The sequence below is a fragment of the Pimephales promelas genome, chromosome 22 (genome assembly GCF_988280905.1).
Source record: "Pimephales promelas chromosome 22, fPimPro1.hap1.1, whole genome shotgun sequence".
NCBI lineage: Eukaryota > Metazoa > Chordata > Actinopteri > Cypriniformes > Leuciscidae > Pimephales > Pimephales promelas.
In genome coordinates, this window is record NC_142790.1 from 13428462 (window position 1) to 13441521 (window position 13060).

Genomic DNA, 13060 nt, shown 5'->3' on the forward strand with positions numbered 1-13060 from the left:
AGCAATTTAGGATCAAATAGATATACTAGCCGAGGTATTTCACTGTTGGACAATCTGCTGCCCATGTATCGATTAAGTATTGATTTAGTTGGCTTTATTCAGCAGAGCTGTTTGGCTCACAGTAATTGCAGTTTAGTGGCATTCACTGGAAGCTGTGGGCATGTCTTAACATGGAAGGGTAAATGCAATTAAAATGAACTGATTTAGAGGCTTAGCACATGCAAGGTCCTGGAAAGTAATAATCTTTGAGATAATTCTGGAATGATGGTGGAGGACCATTTTAGCCATTTAAACACTCTTTATGTGACCATAACGCCCGTATCCCCAAACTAGTGTGACTTCATTTCGAACAAAAGTTTGTGTTCGTTTCGGGAGTTCGAACCAGCTTGGCAAAGCTCCTTCCATAAAGTTTCCCCCTGGCTGGTAAGCACCGTCGACCTACCATTAGTCCATGGTGATGATGTAATAGGTAAGTGTGGCTCTGAGACTCCGCCTTCTTTGAGGAGGAAATATTTTCCGGTTCATTTCTTCTGTTCTGTCCATCGAGGTCAGACATCCTCAAGTGAATACAATGGAGAGTCACTTTATAGTAGAAACTGAAGTTGTAATTCTAATTAAAGAGACACTGACACATTTTTAATGTTTAATACTGTAAATCTGCTTGCTTTTTAACAATCGAAAGCGGAAAAAAAAACCTTCACCGTGAGTATCAAGGCCTATATCAAATGTCTGTGTGTTATTTTGCATAATCTTAATTTTCTTTATGCAAAATGGAATTTCTTATTTTGTTCCTTTGATTTTGGTGTGAAATTGACTTGTGAGATTTGCTCGAGGACATTTTTTTTTTGTTAACTTTGTTTTCACAGACATCTGGCTTTGGTTTAGAATTTGTTGTGGTCAAATAAGGCATAGGATTAGATTTTCTTGATTTGGGCTACTTGCAAATGTGAATCTGAATCTAATTGGTATCTATTATCTGGTCACTTAGGGTGCTTTCACACTTGCCACATTTAGTTAGGTTGAATCACACTAGAGTTCGTTGTCCCCCTTGGTGTGGTTCGTTTGGGCTGGCCTGAATGCAGCATTCGCACTCGAGTGTGTACCAAAAGTGTGCCAAACAAGTGTACCGAGACCTCCTCGAAAAGTTGGTCTGGTTTCGCTTTCAAACAAACTCTGGAGTGGTTCGTTTGTGGTGAGAACGTGATCCGAGCTCGGACAGACCCAATTGACAAAGAACTGCGCATTTTTGGACTACACCAGCTGCCGTAGTCCGCTGCACTGTGAATTATGGGATGAGGACTAACGTTTGTTGAGAGTTTACACGGTCAAACTTGGAGTTGTGAGGAGGTGCGGATCCTCATAGAAATTTGGTCTCATGACAATATTAGGACCCAACTTTCAAAAACTCGAAGAACAGCAAAATCTTCACTTTGTTTAGCAAACAGCACAGGGGAAGGGGTTTTCATAGATCTGTGGAATTTTCCCGCACGTTAATTCTGACCGATCGAAGTGCAGTTATGGGAATACGTTCAAGACACATCTGGCCAACTAGTGATGTGGATGTTGTCACGTGACTACATTTTGGTTCGTTTCATCAACTCATCAACTGATTCAGACCAGAGCAATCAGTGTGGTGTGAAAAGGAACAAAAACGCCCGAAAATGCTACTAAGGATATGCTCTCTGTAATTGCTTTACTAATTTGTTCCCATAGTTACTGATTTTGTTCACTTGTTGTTTAATTAGTATCCTCATTACTCCCCTTGCATTTAAATCCTGAGTTTTCCTTACTTTTCTTGTCCTGTATCTATTATTGTAGCATGGTTGTTGTTTTTTTCCTTAAGTTCTCCAACGTGTTTCGGTTGGAATTATTATTGAAGATAATAATTTGATTTGATTCCTCAAATAATCGTTTGATTCCTCAACTTTTTGTGCATCATTACATCCAGTGGATGTACAGAATACGTTACCCTCACACTGAGTATATTTAAATATGGATTTAGCAGTGTTGCTCATCACAACCTGTAACCCAAAGCCCAGCAAGCCAGCCATCACCAAACTGCATGGAATGAACGCTAGAGCCTGCAGTGATACATGAGCCCACGCTGGAGAATAGGTTGGAGCAACCCATCGCCCCCAGAGCCTGAGCTTTGCAAAGATGTCTGACCAGGTGTGTGAGCCGGCAACATCGTCTGCCATGTGAGTACACGTGGACTTCTTGGTTGATAGATAGGACCCTTTCACCCTACCACCGTTGTGGGTGAGCAGTTGCTGGACTCCTGTCCCCTTTGGTTCTGCCCAGCTCAGAATTCCCAGCCTCCCCACTGGTTCAGCCCACCTCAGTATCTCCTGTGTTCCCACTGGTTTCATCCAGCTCGAAGTCTCCAGAGTTCCCATCCAGCTTCCCTCTCCTGTGTCCTCTTTCAAAATCAGCCAGTCCCTTAGCCCTATCTCCGCTGTTTCCTGTCAACTCCTTGACTCCTGCTCGACCTCCCCTCTGTGGTGTGGATTCAACTTTGACCTTCCGTCATCCAGTCCTACAAGTCGATTGGATCACCCTGACTCTTTGGCTCCTCCCTCCTTTGGCTTCACCTTGGACCATCAGACATACGGCTCCACTTGGTTAGTTACCAGTTCCTAGTTCCATCTGCTCGCCATCTGTGCTCAGAGCTTCACTACCATAGGCTCCGTCCCCATTGTCCTAAGGATGCAAAAGTCCAGTGGAAAAACTCCTGGAATATTGTTAAATTCTGTGAAAATCGATTGACCAGATCGATAAACATTATGCTGACAAATGGTTTGAATTTATGGCCTCATGTACCTTTCTCATCCTACACGAATCTGAATATTTCCATGTTTGTGATGTAATATTTAATTCCTTTTGTAAGCCACCGATAGTACTCGGCCATGGGGTGGATGTCGAGTTGAACTGCACAGCCCTATATCAGCTAACTTATATTTTATTTCAAGTAACGCAAATGTTTTATATGGTTTAAGTTTACCAAAACTAATAACAGTGAAGTAGTTAATGTTCCGTTTTTTTATCCACCAAATCAAGGTTGGTATGCTCTCTTTACAACCTCGGTTCAGTGTCTTTTTGTGGATATGCACATATATTCTGCCTTTAGAATCATCCACTCAAACTGGTGATCCCAATAATTTCAAATAATATGATGTTGTCTGCTCTTAAAAAGCAACTGTATTAATATAGTGATTTAATATTTAAATTGATTGACAGCCCTAGTTCAAAGTTAATATAATCAGACAGGATTTAAAATCAGCTAGGTATCAAAATATTGTATCTATGCATTAGGTCTTGCAGTGTACATGCAGCCTATGAGAATGTGTCTGTTCTTTTAGAATTGCCGTTTTCCCTCTGATTCAGTTTGTGGTTTAATCTGAAGCTCAGAGACGGATAGATCTGCCTGCTCACGGCCCACCGTGTAGCTCATCTGAAGCAGATAGAAGCTCCGCCTGTCTGCTCTGCTGCAATTGCTCCCAATCTAAATATAGACTGGAAAATATTATCCACTCCTTCTCCCCCTCGTACTTTAAATAATTCCAGTGTTATCAAGAAGCAGAGATGTATCTCATCTTGTTCTCCTGGCATTCTGCTTTGTTGAGTAATGCAATTTTTTCAGCTCGCAACCCTCTCCTACTGCTGAGCGTGTCACATGCAATAACTTCACTTGGCGGTGTCTAGAGTAAGGCGGGGGATGTGGAGCGAGAGAAAGAAGAAACTGAATTACATGCACACACACACACACATGCTTTCCTGGTTGCTTGTTCATCCCTGTCCACACAGAAGTCAGAGGGCACCTGTGTCAGTGAATTTATGAGGCATACACAGATTCTCTTTCTACTATATATCTGACGCATGTCATTTTTTAGTGTTGGGGTTAACGTATTACAAGTAACGCGAGTTAGGTAATCAGATTACTTTTGATGAGTAATGTATACAGTATAAAAGTAAAGTATAAAGTATACAGAGTAAAGTATACTAATAATGAGTAAAGTAATGCATTTTTAAATTTACAACCCCTTATTCACATCGCACAAATTCATAGGTAATCACCCCCTTTTTTCTGTGAGGCTGGAACTAGTTTAATACTCCTCGTCGTGAAATCCTGGGGGGACCAACTACAGATCTCTCTAAAATTCAAGCATCTCTCTTATTTAACTCAAGGGAAGTGATTCCTTCATACGTCTTACACACCTTCTCTCCATGCTGAGCATTTCCACCCTCCATCTGTGTAAGCCTGAGTTCCATATACAATCTTCATCTTAGGCCTGCTTTCTGTTCCACCTTTTTTCCCTCTGCCCTCTCCAGTTGTCCTCTTCTTTCACCTCTATGCCCAAATGGTCTGCTGCCATCCTGACCCTGGTACCCGGCCCATCGGGTGGCTAATGAAAAACACTGCTGTGTTCTTGTGCGTTTTGACTGGCACAGGGTGGAGTGTGGCCTTATGCTTTGAGTCGGTCCAAGTCACTGCCTTTCCATGGATTAAGTGGATCAGAGAATGCCCGCCGTTCTCCAGTCTGTGTACCTGGCATCAAAATCTTGAACCAATCTTCCGCCTTATGTTACAGAGGACCATAATGGCTTTTCACGTATTGCCATTAAAGGGGCGATGAACTGAGAAATCTAATTTTCCTTGAGCTTTTGACATCTAAGAGGTCATCGTATAATAAGAATATCCTGTATCCTTGTTAGTCCAATAAAAGCTTTTATTGACACCAGGTTCAGCAAACAAATTGTTTTTCAAAGTGGGGAACTATGACGTCAAAGAGGATAAAACACCACCCCCGCAGAAGAAGATCAACGCCTACTTCAGCACGGCTGGTTTAGCCCCGCCCACTGATTCGCGCATTACACGCATAGCTAAATAATATAGGCCTGCCTCATGATGACAAACCGTATCGAGCTACAGAGCAATACAAAATATTGTGCTGTGCTTGGTTGTGGAAGATGACAGTCGCTGCACAAGCTTCCTCTGGATTCCAATAGGGATGCATGGTTAAACTTTATTTTTAATGACGTTCCAGCTGATGGGGGTAAAACATTGTCCGTCTGTTCGCTTCATTTCAATGAGGATTGTTTTGTAAACAAGACTAGATTTGCAGACATTAAAGAACATTAAAGAATGGTGCTGTGCCTTCTATTTTGGATCCAACAGGAATGGTGTAACACACGGACTCTGGGTCGAACATGTTGAGGGCGAATCATTCCGGTTGCCTTTTTACAACATTGGACGTTTTCAAAACAATTTCCCCCATGTGCACCGACGAGTGAGTGGAAACCCATTATAATATGCAAAACGTCTCGGTTACGAATGTAACCCTCATTCCCTGAGTACAGGGAACGGAGACGTGTCGTCGGGGAGTTCCCTGACGAATTGGGATCACGCTAGGGAGCCTGATTACCTCTGATAGACGAGCCAATAACCATTGGCATGCAATCTTTGCATTCCGCGAGCCGCCTACAAGCGTGGATATAAAAACGGAAGCAAACATTGTATAGACGCTTCTCGCTGAGGAGCCGAACAGAGTCCAGCCCTCCGCGAAGGTTCAATAACATGGCGAAGGGACGACACGTCTCCGTTTCCTGTACTCAGGGAACGAGGGTTACATACGTAACCGAGACGTTCCCTTTCGTCCTGGGAACTCCAACGTGTGGTTGGGTAGTTCCCTGACGAATTGGGATCCCTTATAAAACGCCATGGTGCTGGCCCCTTCCAGCACCCAGCGACGCTACCCACGCAGTTTCAGAAATAATGGTAGCTAGCCAGGAAGTCACACTGCTGTTCCTCAAGACCCAATCAGTGGACATTGGATAACACTGGGAAAGCGTGCCCAACCTGAAGAAGGGGAAGGGAACGCTGCGGAAGCCAGCCGTCTGATGAAGGCCTGGAATACACATATGTACTAGCCCAGGGGGATAGTGAAACATATGGCAGTCCCTGAGGTAGTCCCAATCCAAGGGAAAATGGGAGCGTACACAACAGGGACAACAGAACGAGTCTGTCAAGGGGAAGACACGGCTTGACTGCACGTGGCATAATGGGTCACAGAAGAGACCACTGGACCCAGTCTACACAACAACTCCCTTAGAGGTAGTAGACCTGGCGCCTGGCGGTCCGCCACGTCAGGCACCGGAGGGGTCATGGAGGAACTCCCGAGGCTAACCGACGTAGGGCGCCAACGGAGCAGAAGACGCACCTATCCGGCTGAGGCACGGAGTGGCGTAGCAAGCCGACAACCTATTCCCTCGCACCACTTGCCGTAGTGAGTACTCGGGAAGAAACAGGTTCCACACATAGGCTATAGAATCTAGCGAACGTTTTCGGTGTCGCCCAGCCTGCAGCTCTACAGATGTCTGTCAGCGAGGCGCCTTGAGCCAAAGCCCAGGAGGCGGCAACACCTCTCGTGGAGTGAGCACACAACCTGGGAGGACAAGGCTCACCCGTAGCTTCATACGCTCGGGTGATAGCATCCACTAACCAGTGGGCTAACCTCTGCTTGGAGACAGCCTTCCCCTTCTGCTGGCCTCCGTAACAGACAAAGAGCTGGTCTGAGGTCCTGAAGCTTTGCGTTCTGTCAATGTAAACCTGCAGGGCGCGTACTGGACAGAGAAAAGCTAGGGCTGGGTCTGCCACGATTCGTCGACTGAGAAAGCCTGCAGATCCCCAACCCTCTTGAAAGAGGCCAATGCCAACAGGAGCACTGTCTTAATGGACAGGATATTCAGCTCTACTGTCAGCAAAGGCTCAAACGGAGGACTTTGGAGAGCGTAGACCACTTTGGCGGTTGATATACGCAACATTCGCAGTGCTGTCCGTACGGACCAGTACGTGCTTGTCTTTGAGAAACCGCCTGAGGCGGCACAAAGCCAAGCATACTGCTTGCAACTCCAGGCAGTTGATATGCCAATGCAGTTGGGGCCCTGTCCACAGACCCGAGACTGCATGCCCTTTGTACGTGGCCCCCCACCCCATGGCAGAGGCATCCGTGAAAACCACAGCATGCCTGGAAACCTGGACTAAGGGCACTCCGGCCCGAAGAAACGCAGGATCCGACCATGGGGAGAAGGTTTTGCGACAGTGCGGGGTTACTTTGACCCTGAACGTGCCACTCTGCCACGCCCACCTCGGGACTCAATCGTGAAGCCAGTGCTGGAGCGGTCTCATATGTAACAAGCCGAGCAGTGTTACTGCGGCTGCGGCTGCCATATGCCCCAGGAGCCTCTAAAATAGTTTCAGTGGAACCGCTGTCCTGCCTCGAAAGGACCTGAGGCAGGTGAGCACTGACTGGACGCGTTCCTCCGTGAGGCGCGCCATCTTGGCGACCGGGTCCAACTCGATACCGAGATAAGAGATCCTCTGCACGGGGCAAAGTTTGCACTTGTCCCAGTTGACCTGAAGTCCCAACCGGCTGAGGTGCTGTAGCACCATGTCCCTGTGATCGCACAACACCTCTCGCGAGTGAGCCAGAATGAGCCAATCGTCAAGATAATGGGAACAATGGCCGCCTCCGCGACTTTCGTGAAGATGCGGGCCGACAGGGCCCAGCCCAAAGGGTAGGACCTTGTACTGATACGCTCGACCCTCGAACGCAAACTGTAGGAACGGTCTGTGTCGAGGAAGAATCGATACGTGAAAGTACGCGTCCTTCAGGTCGATCGCTGAAAACCAATCATGGGGACGGAAGCACTCGGAAATGCGCTTCTGCGTGAGCATCTTGAACGGGAGTTTGTGCAGGGCCCGATTCAAAACTCGCAGGTCCAGGATTGCCCGTAACCCACCGCCTTTCTTGGGTAAAATGAAGTAGGGGCTGTGAAACCCGGACCTCATCTCGGCAGGAGGGACCGGCTTGATCGCATCCTTCGCCAGCAGGACATCGATCTCTTTCCGCAGGATAGGGGCGTCCACTGACCGCACAAGGGTGAAGTGAACGCCCCTGAACCTGGGAGGGAGGCGTGCAAACTGAATTGCATAGCCGAACCGAATGGTGCGGATGAGCCATCGGGACAGACCCGGAAGCGCTAGCCAGGCTTCCAGGTACCGACCCAACGAGCCCACCCGAACCACCGGCGTACCCGCGGAGGGGCAGCGAGGTAGAAGGCACTGACCCGGCTCCAGTGGCAATGTAGCCACTGGAAGCGGGGTCTGGGCGTGAAGTTCGCCAGGGACCTGCTTCCACTGGGGGCAGACGGCAGAGAGAGCCCGTGGGCTTAGGTAGCGCTCCTGGACCACCAACGTGGACATCGCCCGATCCAGAAAACGTGCGGTGACTTTCGTCGCTCGGAGAGCAAAGTCCATCGTCACACGCAGCTCCTGCAGCAGAGCAGGGTCGGGACCCCCCGCCTGCACGTCATGAAGCGCCTTCGCCTGGTGTACTTGCAAAAGCGCCATGGCGTGCAGGGCGGAGGTGGCGTCCCCACACGAACTGTAGGCATCCCTGGTCAGCCCAGAGGAAAACCTACAGGCGCAGGACACAGATGCATCGCGACAGACCGCTCCACTGGGGGGATTCCCTCGTACCCATTGGCCGTCCCGCTATCCAGGGTGGTGAGGAAGGAGGAGCGAGGTTACCTCCGTCTGAGCGCCAGAGGCGCCGACCAAGACTTCCTCAACTCCTCATGCACTTCGGGGAAGAAAGGGACTGGAGCAGACCGTGGGGCAGCTGCACGACCCGCTCCGCGAACCCAATCATCCAGCCGCAAAGGTTCGGGACCCGGTGGAGGGTTCCACGCAAGCCCGACATTCGCGGCCGCCCGTTCGAGCATAGCAGCCATTTCCGGGTCAGGATCCACTGACGCCACCACACCCGAAGGGGGCAGTGCCTCAGAGTCTTCGCCAGAAGACTGCTCATGTTGTTGTGTTATATCAGGCAAAGTCCCTTGAAGGGAAGTCATTTCTCTTGACGGCCATCATTGAAATGCCTCTCAGGCAGCTATTTCATTCATGCAAGTACAACTCCCATCTCTTCGAATGGGTAAACATTAAATTATCCAAAGCTATTCACCAAGCTTATTACTAAATTTCATATTTTAAATTACCAATGAAATCTGTCAACTCAAATAATGACAAAAAAATGAATTTTTTCAAAAAAAATTCTAAGCACGTGTCTTAGAACATGGACTGTTTCTACTGAAACCGGCATTTCTAATGGCAGCTGCAGTGGTGCAATGACTTTGCCAATCAGTGATTGGCCCTTATTTAGAATGCAGGGGCTTATTCTTTCATATTGTGTGTTGCACTTTCTCCTAATCATAGTAACATGCTCCATATTTATATATGTAAAGCCCGTCTTTGTATCAGATCTTTCAGGCAGGCACTTCCTGGCTAACATGTGTTTTTTGCCAAAATAAGATGTAGTGTAAACTGAACTTAATGCTGATGCTCAAAAGTCTGACACAGACATGTCTCTTGGTGTATTTCTCATCTCTTTTTTTCTCTTTCCTGCACAAAGCACAGGTCACATACCTATTAACCTAATGTTATCAGAAATATCTCAGTGGATTTGGTGATGACGGGGAAGGGAACAGTGCACGGTTTTGATTGAGAGAGAGTTCTTGACTCCATGGAGGCCAAACTAAATGTAATTCACACGCCACAAGACTCGAGGGGCACAGCACAAGCTATTACCACCCGTTCTTGCCCCCACATGTAGGGAAGAGAAACCAACTCCCCCCACACCTAAACCAGACATGTCCACACAGACATAGACATTCTTACAGATTACAAGCCAAATGGGATGAGAGGAGAGAAAAGACCAGTTGTGAAAGAATGAAAATAGATGACGAAATCACCCCAAAGATGCCTGTTCACATTATCACCAATCAGGTTAATGTTATGTAGGACTAAAAAAAGACCAGCACCTCTCACCTCTCAGAAAAGCTGTTGTTATGGCTGTAAAATTGCTTTCTACTTGAACCACAGACAATCTTTTCTTGCGTATCTTACTTTCAATCGTATCTTGCTAAAGTAGTTACCCTCTTTGTAAACTTTTCCAAGAATTCACTATTTACTTTCACATTTACTTTCCTCATTTAAAACAACATTTATTTTCATAATACAAGACTCCTGATCTTATTTTGAAAGATAAAAATTAATCAATAAATTGCTCTACCTCTGAAACAACTTTCCTTTTTACAGTACCTTCTCAATGTTCATCACTCCAACCAATGAGCTATATTACCTGGAGAAAGCTATCCGCTAGCATTACCAATTATTTCCAACCAAGGAGGTAATCCATCAGCCGGAAGTTGAAGCCTCGCGGGAGCCGCCATTGTAGCAGAACTACACCTGCTGTTAGCATCCCATTGACTCCCATTTATTTTGGCGTCACTTTGACACCGAATAACTACATCTGAGGCATCCAGAGACTTAATTTGTCGATTATTTATTTATAAACAAACACAACAATGTATAAAATGCTCCATTACTTTGTATCTTACATTACGGCACTGTAGAAGCCGTTTTTGTAAAAATAGGCTAAAAATTGCATCATAACCCTTCACGGGACATGAAGGCACAAAGGCAAGGTAGAAGCCCATAAATAGCAACGGGACAAAATATTTCAACAATGTTTTTGAGCAATTAGGTGATTCAGATTGTCTTGGCACAGCTACTGGAAGATTTTCAAATGTCAGACTGTCATCACACTCAGTTTGAGCCTGCGCAGTCGCTCAGACAGGAAGTTCAATAATCAGGCTTCAGTCTTCTCCATTTAAATCAAAGGGGTTGCTGTGTCCATTTCTTTTACTGTCTATGTTTCCAACCCATTCTCACTCCCAAGGTGTAAAAAACTGAAGCACTGTCAAGTGCCTTCCGTGTCAAAATTAAGACGCTAAAGGTGGGGGGTACCTTTAGTGGTAGGTGTCAATGAGAAACATGTGGCGTCATAGACAGATGCGTTGGACATGGGAATGTTATCATCATGATGAATTATAAATTATAAATTGGATTATAATTTGCCATATTATGAAATGTAGGGTTGTGATTCTCAATTTAATTAGCTACCATAATACTTTTTATTTACACTATTGAGACACTTTTGAACCCCACCCCTAAACCTAAACCCATTTGTATATAGATAATATAAAACAAAGTATGTAACAGGTAGATATGACTACAGGATTAATTTATTCAAAAATAACAAATATTCAAAGTGTTCCAAGTCCAAGTGATTGATTTGTGTGAAGAACAGGCTCAAAAGAGATTCCCATCTCCATCTGCTGTACATCCTATGCACACATTCAAAAGTTGCTGCCCAAAAAAGGCGTTACGTCAGTTTTGATAGTGAAATGGCATTGGCTCTCTTATGTCTCGTAACTGTAACGTTGCTGGAGAAACCAGGTGAAGGTGAGGATCTATCAGCAGGGTTTTTAATGAAATAACACAAAGAACAAATATTAAAGAACTCCAAGGACAAAAAGATAAAACCATGAGAAGGACAGAACTAGAAGCAACCATACATGTACAACAAAGTAACAAGTGAAACACAAGGGCTATAAATACACAGGGGCAAACAAGCTTAACTAGGAAATAAGGAAACAAGACACACCTGGGAAGACTAATCAACATGAAAAATTACATAGGACTACAAGACTTAGCACAAGACAGGAAATGACAAAAGTACACATGGAGACAACCCTTCGGGCGGAGACGGTGTGTAGGCGACCAGGGCAGAGACGACACTTCGGGCGGCCAGAGCGGAGATGGCTGTGAAGGCAACCAGGGCAGAGATGACGCTTCAGGTTGCCAGGGCAGACCAAATAGTTTGTGGGACCACTGCGGTCAAAACCCCTCTGGCGGCCAGGGCAGTGGAGACCCCTTGGGCGGCCACAGCGTTGAACACCCCTCGGGCAGCTCAGGAGCAGGAACAGACACCGGCTTAGGAACTGGCTCTGGAACAGGAACAGACACCGGCTTAGGAACTGGCTCTGGAACAGGAACAGACACCGGCTCAGGAACTGGCTCTGGAACAAGAACAGTCACCAGCTCAGGAACTGGCTCTGGAACAGGAACAGACACCGGCTCAGGAACTGACTCTGGAACAGGAACAGACATTGGCTCAGGAACTGGCTCTGGAACAGGAACAGACACCGGCTCAGGAACTGGCTCTGGAACAGGAACAGACACCGGCTCAGGAACTGGCTCTGGAACAGGAACAGACACTGGCTCAGGAACTGGCTCTGGAACAGGAACAGACACCGGCTCAGGAACTGGCTCTGGAACAGGAACAGACACTGGCTCAAGAACTGGCTCTGGAACAGGAACAGACACCGGCTCAGGAACTGGCTCTGGAACAGGAACAGACACTGGCTCAAGAACTGGCTCTGGAACAGGAACAGACACCGGCTCAGGAACTGGCTCTGGAACAGGAACAGACACTGGCTCAGGAACTGGCTCTGGAACAGGAACAGACACCGGCTCAGGAACTGGCTCTGGAACAGGAACAGACACCGGCTCAGGAACTGGCTCTGGAACAGGAACAGACACTGGCTCAGGAACTGGCTCTGGAACAGGAACAGACACCGGCTCAGGAACTGGCTCTGGAACAGGAACAGACACCGGCTCAGGAACTGGCTCTGGAACAGGAACAGACACCGGCTCAGGAACTGGCTCTGGAACAGGAACAGACACCGGCTCAGGAACTGGCTCTGGAACAGGAACAGACACCGGCTCAGGAACTGGCTCTGGAACAGGAACAGACACCGGCTCAGGAACTGGCTCTGGAACAGGAACAGACACCGGCTCAGGAACTGGCTCTGGAACAGGAACAGACATTGGCTCAGAAACTGGCTCTGGAACAGGAACAGACACCGGCTCAGGAACTGGCTCTGGAACAGGAACAGACACCGGCTCAGGAACTGGCTCTGGAACAGGAACAGACACCGGCTCAGGAACTGGCTCGGGAACAGCAACAGACATCGGCTCAGGAACAGACACCAGCACGGCAACAGGAACAGATATAAACACCGACTCAGGAAGAGACACTGGCTCGGCCATCTTGTCTGGAGACACTGGCTCGGCCATCTTGTCCGGAGTCACTGG

General features: G+C 47.2%; 1 protein-coding gene across 3 annotated transcripts in view; it reads left to right on the plus strand.

Annotated features, from left to right (window-relative positions):
• The window catches only part of gpr158a (G protein-coupled receptor 158a), a 148553-nt gene that overhangs the window by 80861 nt on the left and 54632 nt on the right, over positions 1-13060 (plus strand). The gene's annotated exons all lie outside the window — the stretch shown is intronic.